Source organism: Podarcis raffonei, chromosome 4 (assembly GCF_027172205.1).
Source record: "Podarcis raffonei isolate rPodRaf1 chromosome 4, rPodRaf1.pri, whole genome shotgun sequence".
Taxonomy (NCBI): Eukaryota; Metazoa; Chordata; class Lepidosauria; order Squamata; family Lacertidae; genus Podarcis; species Podarcis raffonei.
In genome coordinates, this window is record NC_070605.1 from 7,371,682 (window position 1) to 7,380,531 (window position 8,850).

Here is an 8,850-nt window from a genome sequence, read left to right on the forward strand (position 1 = left end):
CCGTTTCCGCAACGCAGAGTGCAGGCAGTGCAGAAAATTGGGACACATCGCCCGGGTGTGTCGGGCTCGGCCCACCCGACGCCAGGCATCAGATGACCAATCCAAGAGCCCCAGGTCCCGGGGCCCAACGCACCAAGGCAACTCGACAGAGCTCACGGACTTCCAGGTATACCAGTTGCCCCACCCCAACGTAGAGAAAATTTATGTTGACGTACAGATAGAGGGGGCCCCATGCCGCATGGAGCTTGACACGGGTTCAACTCTATCCATAATCTCGGCAAGGACCTTAAGGAAACTGTGTCCTACTGGGGGTCCCAAACTCAGGCCGGCCCCATTCACCCTCCGGGACTTCCAAAAACGTAAGGTCCCCACAATGGGGGTGGGGACCTTCAGGGTGCAATACCGAGGGCGGACGCGGCAACTGGACTTGCTTGTGGTCAAGGGCCCCTACATTAGCTTACTGGGATTGGCATGGTTTGGACCACTGGGGCTAGCCGTCACCGGGGTGAACCACACTAGTTTACAAGTGGACGTGGACGCCATATGCAAGGAATTTCCGGGGGTTTTCGATGGGAAATTGGGACAGTATACGGGCCCCCCCATTGCTCTACAGCTTGACCCCGCAGTACGACCGGTCAGGCTCAAGGCCCGCCGGGTCCCGTTCGCCCTGAAACCCCGTATAGACGAGGAATTGGACCGGCTCGTGGAGCAAGGAGTGCTGGAGCCGGTGCCTAATGCCCCCTGGGAAACCCCAATCGTCACGCCCGTCAAGCCTAATGGTTCAGTCCGCATCTGCGCAGACTACAAATGTACCATAAACAAGGCCCTCACGGCCCATGCATACCCAGTGCCAGTGGTCAGCCATGTTCTTGCCACCCTGGCTGGGTCGAAAATTTTTGGCAAGCTGGACTTGGCCCAAGCATATCAACAGCTGCCAGTAGATGAGGCCACAGCAGAGGCACAGACGATTGTGACGCACAGAGGAGCATTCAGGGTAAAGCGGCTGCAATTCGGTGTCAGCGTGGCACCAGGCATATTCCAGAATCTAATGGACTCTCTACTTAAAGGGATTCCTGGCGTCACCCCCTTCTTCGATGATGTGTTGATTGCCGGGCCCACACCAGAGGAGTTTGAGGACCGCCTCCGCACCGTTCTGCACCGTTTCCAGACGGCGGGTCTCAAGGTGAAGCGGGAAAAATGTCTACTAGGAGTGCCTCAGGTGGACTTTCTGGGATTTATGGTGGACGCAGAAGGGGTCCACCCGACTGGGGACAAGGTACGGGCCATTTGTGATGCCCCAGCGCCCAAGAACAAGACTGAACTTCAGGCCTTCTTGGGACTATTGAACTTTTACCATTCCTTCCTTCCCCATAAGGCGGCGGTAGCAGAGCCCCTACACAGACTCCTGGACAAGCGGGCCCCTTGGGTGTGGGGCCAGCGCCAGGAGGCCGCATTCCAGGCAGTCAAGGACTTGCTTGTCTCAAACTCGGTCTTGGCACACTTCGACGAGAGGCTGCCGGTGGTGCTAGCATGCGATGCCTCGCCCTATGGAATTGGCGCTGTCCTGGGACACCAACTCCCGGATGGAAGAGAGGTACCGGTGGCATACTTTTCCCAGACACTCAACGCAACCGAGCGGAACTACTCGCAAATCGACAAGGAGGGTCTGGCAATCGTGAAGGGAGTAAAAAAATTCCATGATTTCTTGTACGGGCGGCCCTTCACCGTGGTGACTGACCACAAGCCGTTGCTTGGCTTATTTGCCCCTGAAAAGCAGACCCCCCAAGTGCTGTCTCCTCGCGTCCTCAGGTGGTCAATTTTCCTTGCCAGCTACCAGTATGCACTGATTCACCGTCCGGGGAAGGCGATGGGCCATGCGGACGCCCTCAGCAGGCTACCACTACCGGAAACAGGCCCCGACCCAGCACCTGCACAAGAGGTTATGAGCCTGGAGCTGCTTCCCGACCGCCCCATTCAGGCACAAGAAGTTGCACACCATTCCAAGAAAGATAGGGTCATCTCCCGGGTCCTGGACTGGGTGTGGAGGGGATGGCCCAGCAGCAGCCCCGGGCCAGAATTCGCCGGCTACACAACCCGCAAACATGAACTGTCGGCCCACAAGGGGTGCCTGTTATGGGGAAGCAGGGTCGTTGTTCCCCAGCCCCTCCGCAAAAGGGTCCTCACAGCCCTACACGAGACACACCCAGGGGTAGTAAGAATGAAGGCCCTTGCCAGGAGTTATGTGTGGTGGCCGGGGATCGACGGAGAGATAGAGGCCTGGGTCAAACACTGCCAGGCCTGAGAGGGGGTTTTGCCCTGCCGGACTTAAGGTTGTATTATGAAGCTGCATCCCTCTGCTGGCTGAAAGATTGGTTTTTGCTAGAAAACACTGATGTCCTAGATCTGGAAGGGTTCAACAATGCTTTTGGGTGGCATGCATATTTGTGGTACGACAAGGTAAAGTCTCATAAGTTGTTTAAAAACCATATTGTAAGGAAATCTCTGTTTTCTGTCTGGACTAAATACAAGGACTTATTTGAAAACAAGACTCCGAGGTGGTTATCACCGATGGAGGCTAAAGCCACAAAAATACTTAATATGGGGGGTGGCTGGGCAAAATACTGTGAAATAATAGAAAGAGTGGGTGACACTTGGAGGTTGCAGAGCTTTGAAAAATTGAAAGGGAAGGTGCGAGACTGGTTTCACTATGCCCAAATTTTAGAGATCTTTAAAAAAGATAAAAAAATTGGTTTCCAGGTGGAAAAATCAAAATTAGAACTAGAATTACTTGAACCTAAGACGAAAGTGCTTTCAAGAATGTACAACTTGCTGCTTAAATGGAATACTCAAGATGAGACAGTCAAATCAGCCATGATAAAATGGGCACAAGATATTGGATACAACATTATGTTTGAGGACTGGGAAAGGTTATGGACCACCGGTATAAAATTTACGGCATGTAGTGCCTTAAAGGAAAATATTATGAAAATGATGTACAGGTGGTACATGACCCCAGTCAAACTTGCAAAGATATACCATTTGTCTGATAATAAATGTTGGAAATGTAAGGAGGCTGAAGGAACTTTTTACCACCTCTGGTGGACATGCCCGAGGGTGAAGGCCTTCTGGGAAATGATTTATAACGAGTTGAAAAAGGTATTTAAGTATACCTTTCAGAAGAAACCAGAGGCCTTCCTCTTGGGCATTGTGGGCCAGAGGATACCTAAGAAAGACAGAACCTTCTTTCTATATGCAACGACTGCAGCAAGAATTCTCATAGCTAAATACTGGAAGGCACAGGAGCTACCCACACTGGAAGAATGGCACACACAACTGATGGACTATATGCAACTAGCCGAAATGACTGGCAGAATCCGAGACCTGGGAGAAGAGGCTGCGGAAGAGGATTGGAAAAAATTTAAGGACTATTTACAAAAACATTATAAGATATATGAATGTTAAAAATTTGCTAAGGTTTGAGGTAAATATGCTTCAGTATTGAAATTCGGAGTTGATAGAAACAAAGTTAATGATTGAGAAAAGTTTTAATTTCAGAGTGAATAATTAGATGAAAATACAAAAACACAGGAAACAAGGTATTAATTTGCTGTTTATATTTATTATAAAGAATGCAGGGATGGAGGAGATGGGGAAGTCCAGTGGATGATGAAAAAAAAAAAAAAAAGACTTCGAAAAATGAATTTTTTCTTGTTTAATTTCTTTTTTTTTCTGTAAAACCGCTTTTGTTGTGTTATTGATGATGGATTTAGATTCTGGAAAAAAGCAATAAAAAAAATTTATAAAAAAAAAAAAAAAAAAACAAACACTGCCAGGCCTGCCAAGAATCCCGCCCAGATCCCCCAAGGGCCCCAGTCCAGTCCTGGGAGTCCGCCCGAGCACCATGGTCACGCCTGCATGTGGACTTCGCTGGCCCCTTTCAGGGGAAAACATTCTTCATAGTGGTGGACTCCTACACCAAATGGCTGGAAGTCGCACTGGTACCGTCCACTTCTACGTCCGCAGCCATCCGGGTACTACGCAGGCTGTTTGCAACCCACGGGCTCCCTGACACTCTCGTCTCAGACAACGGGACTGCATTTACGTCAGGAGAATTCCAAACCTTCACAGCGCAGAACGCCATCCGCCACATCCGTTCGGCGCCATTCCATCCTGCCACCAATGGCCAAGCAGAACGCATGGTGCGGACCACCAAGGACACCCTTCGCCGCATGACGCAAGGGGATTGGGAGTACCGCCTTGCCACATTCCTTCTAGCACAGCACAGCACCCCCAGCTCAACAACTGGCCGGAGCCCCGCCGAACTACTAATGGGTCGGCGCCTTGCAATCAGATTGGACCGCATTCACCCCGATAGAGCTCAGGATGAGGTAGTGGTGGGGGAAGGCAGGAACCCCCGGACCTTCGAGGCCCAGGACCCAGTGTACGCAAAGAATTTTGGGGCAGGCCCAACATGGGTACCCGCCACAGTCACCAGGGTCACTGGCCCCGTGTCGTACGAGGTGCTAACAGATGGGGGGCAATGCTGGCGCCGCCACTGCGACCAGATACGGCGACGATTCCCGGGAGAAAACCAGGAGGAGGAAAGGTCAGAGGAGTCCCAAGGGAACAGAGGGGCAGTGAGGCCCATAGAGCACGAGGGGCCAGCAGGAGAGGCAGAATCAGTAAATACAGAGAGGACCTGCGAGGCCGAAAGGACACCGGAACCAGAACCACGACTGAGCGAGCCGGTTGCGCCAGACCAAATAGCCCCATCACAGCCAGCATCCTTGGAACACGAGCCAGAACCTGAACCCCGGACCAGGGAACACCCCAGGCCGCAACGCACACGTAGGCCGCCAGCGTACCTCGAGGACTATGAATGCGACCTCCCGGGCAGGACTGGAACTTAGAGGGGAGGGGTGTTATGTACTGAGTTGAATAGGATCCAAACTGCAGCAGTCTGATTGGTCCTAGAACAATAGGATTCAGAATGCAGCAGTCTGATTGGTCCTAGAACAATGCAGCAGTATGATTGGTTGGCAGGAACTACCCAATCATGCTCCAGATAGAAGTGAATCCACAACCTGATTGGCTTACAGTAGAATTCCGGAATTAGCCAATCATGTGCAGTCCATTGTGTAAATAATGTATATAAAGCAGATACTTTGAGGGGACTTTCATTCATTCCTCCTCACCACTATGAGCTGAATAAAGAGCATGAAATCACTTCGCGACTCTGAGTATATTTCACTTTGTTACATAGAAATATGCTGAGCTAAAAGCTTTTAGCCTTAGAGAGAGAAAAACTTTGAAAAGTGCAGTTTGAAAAGTGCTTGAGGCTTTGAGGCCTGGCTGGGGGAGGAAATTCACAAACAGTTTTAGGGTAACCTAACTGTTCCCCCTAACTGTCCCCCTTCAGTCCCTGCTATAATGCATAAGTATATACACACAAAACAAAACCTGATAAAATCGATAAAAATCCATTAAATAAAACAACTACTCAGAGACAATTCAGAGTGGGAGAACTCTGAAATTTACCTGTGGAAAGAATCTTGCATGTTATATTTGGACCTTGGCAACCTTTCTTCCATTGTTGATGGTTCAGTACTTCACCATTATTTGCCCTTTGGGACCCCCTGGGGCAAAGATTTGGGGCAACCAACCATTTTACACAAACACACAAAAGGGGTCCTTCTCACTGCCGTTCCCTCAATGGCTCCCAATTTTACAAAAAGAAATTTGAATCAAGTTTCATGTGCAGAGCATAGCTTTGTCACCTCTTGGTTTAAACCTACTTTTTCTTTCCTTCTTTTTTTTTTTTTTAAACTAACGTAGCCACTGCACATGTACAGGGTACATGATTCAGCAATCTATTATACCATTTGAAGTGTTGCATCACAAAAATATATCATCTGCCCGATAACAAATGTTGGAAATGTAAAGAGAATGAAGGTACATTCTTTCACCTTTGGTGGACGTGCCCAAAGATTAAGGCTTTCTGGGAGATGATCTATAATGAAATGAAAAAGGTATTTAAATATACCTTTCTGAAAAATACAGAGGCCTTTCTCCTGGGCATAGTCGGCCAATTGGTGCCAAAGAAGGATAGAACGTTCTTTATGTATGCAACAACAGCAGCAAGAATACTTATTGCAAAGTATTGGAAGACACAAGATCTACCCACCCTGGAAGAGTGGCAGATGAAGGTGATGGACTATATGGAATTGGCGGAAATGACTGGCAGAATCCGAGACCTGGGAGAAGAGTTGGTGGAGGAAGACTGGAAGAAATTTAAAGACTATCTTCAGAAATATTGTAAAATTAATGAATGTTAAAATGATGTTGGATTGGAAATAAGTGGTGTTAGCAACAAAGTTAATAAGAATATGCAAAAATGAATTGATAATGGATGAAAATACAGAGTTATAAAATGTTAAGATATAGAGTTAAGATAAATGAAAGAGGGTAAGGATTTGCTGACTTGATTATTTAAATGGGAATACAAGAAGGGGAGGTGTGAGGAGGTCAAAGAAACAAGCAAATGAGTTTTAAGTTAGGAAAAATGGAATTGTTTTTAATTTTTCTTATTTTTTCTGTGCTTTTATATGTTGTATCTTTCTTTTTCTTTTTTCTTTTATTATGTGTTCTTGTATTTATGTTTTTGTAAAACCTCAATAAATATTTCTTTAAAAAAAAGAAAAGAAAAGTGTTGCATCACCTGACTAAATTACCATTTGAATAAAGCCATGATTGGCATGTCCTACCAGGGACTCAAGGAAGGCGAAGGGGTAGATTTAAGATTTAAGAGACCAAATTCCCAAGGGCATAAAACCTTTTCAGTTAGTTTAAAATCCACTTTCCCAGTTTGATGTCCTAAGACATTTCTGATACATATGCTTTCCTGTTTCTTTTTGCTTAGCAAGCAGGCTTATAGATCTGAAACTTTAAATAGATCAGAACTTCAACATTCAGACAACCCAACAACTCAACTTTCCCACCAAAAGCCAGTAATAAAAGTTTGATCAAGGCACATTCCACCTAATTATGAATTTGTATGTGCTTTAAACCTTGGCTGGACTTTAGCCTATTTGAAGTCCAATTTGAATAACAGACAAAGTGATAAAATCCCCAGATAATCACTCAAATGCTTGATATCGCCAGCTCTGCTTCAAAACATCACCGCTTTCACCTCCCACTTCTTAACACTCTCTATTCCAAACTCTGAAAACCAGTCCTTCCATCTTTTTCTACCAAAGAGCAAAGCTTGGCTAAATTTCACCCCACCATAACATAAAATTCACTCTCCAATGCTTGCAGACACATCCCTTCTCCTTCGGTGATGCCCAGAATTGAACACATTGTGACAACTTTAAAGATTTGCCACCCCATGTCATTTCTGTAACATCTGCAATCATGTGTGTTGTGTTAGCAATTCACTCCTCCCATTGCTGGATATGTGGCTAGTATGTCACATGTCTCTCTTTACTTTCTTTTAAAAAAACGAATATTTATTGAATTTTATAACAAATAAAAATACAGATCTCAATCATCATGTTATTTGCCATTGTTTTCCCTCCCCTCTTCTGGACTTCCCTCAGCTTCCCCTCTGCTGAGTTATTTAGCTATATTTGTTGTATCCTGCTTTTCTTATATAAAAACAATTTCCCAAATCATTTCTCTAAAGTGTCTGTTACTGAAATAAAGTTGTGAACGTTTATTCAAACCCTGCCAGTGAATCCAGTCCATTTTTTTGTTTCTGCAAATAGACTGTAAATGGTTCCCAGACTCTTTTGAAGTCCTTTTTGTCCTTCTCTCATAGTTTATCTGTTAGCTTAGCCAACTCTGCATAGTTTATCAGTTTTTCTTGCCTTTATTCCTTTGATGGTATGTCTTCTGTCTTCCAATATTGTGCAATCAAGATTCTGGCCGTTGTTGTAGCATACATAAATAATATTCATTTTTCTTTGGGCAGCGCTTGGTTTGGGATACCTAACAAAAAGGGTGTTTAAGAAAGTTCATTTTGAACATGAAGCTGTTTACTTTCCTAGGCTTGGAAAGTGTAAGAACAGAAGTCAGTCTTATCTCTTCTGCTCTGCTGTGCTTTTGCACTGTTCTGTGTCTCCCTGTCTGTTGCTGAAGAAGAGAGAGGACGCCATTATAATCCCTTTGGTGTTGACTGCAAATGTGATGAGCATCCCCTCAGTTCCTTCATCCACTTTTCCCCAGGTCACTTTTCCCCAGGATGAGGAGGAACCATGAAGGAGTCCTCTTTGGGTTTGGTCAGTCAAATCCACCTAACAGTTACCTCATTCAGCCCACATTTTACCACCTTCCTCACATAAACACCACAGAGGACTTTGTCAAAAGCCTTACTGAAATCGAGATGCACAATTTCCACAGCAGTCCCCTGATCAACAAACTTTGTAACTCCATCCACAAAAAGAAAAGAAGAAAAGGAGAGATTTCTTTGGCATCACTTGTTTTTGAGAAAGCCATGCTTTCATCCTGTATGTTTATAATGTAAAATCTTCAGATGAAGAGCAAATAAATTTTAAAAAGAATAAATGAGGATATTGACAAGCTGGAACATGTGCAAAGGAAGGAGATTCATGTCTTTATCTAATTTGGAAACCACACGACCCAGTGCTGCCGACTTGAATAAAATATTGGTGGGGGGCCAGGTAAGGCCCGCCTTGCACAATCAATCACATGATGTATGCACACCATTTGAATGGCAATGCCTATAAAGGCGGCAACTTTTTAAAAAAGTAATACTTTGAGCCCGTACTTCAATTTCCCAGCAGCTCCCCTTGCCCCAGAGACACTTCTAGCATTCCATCTCCTCTACCT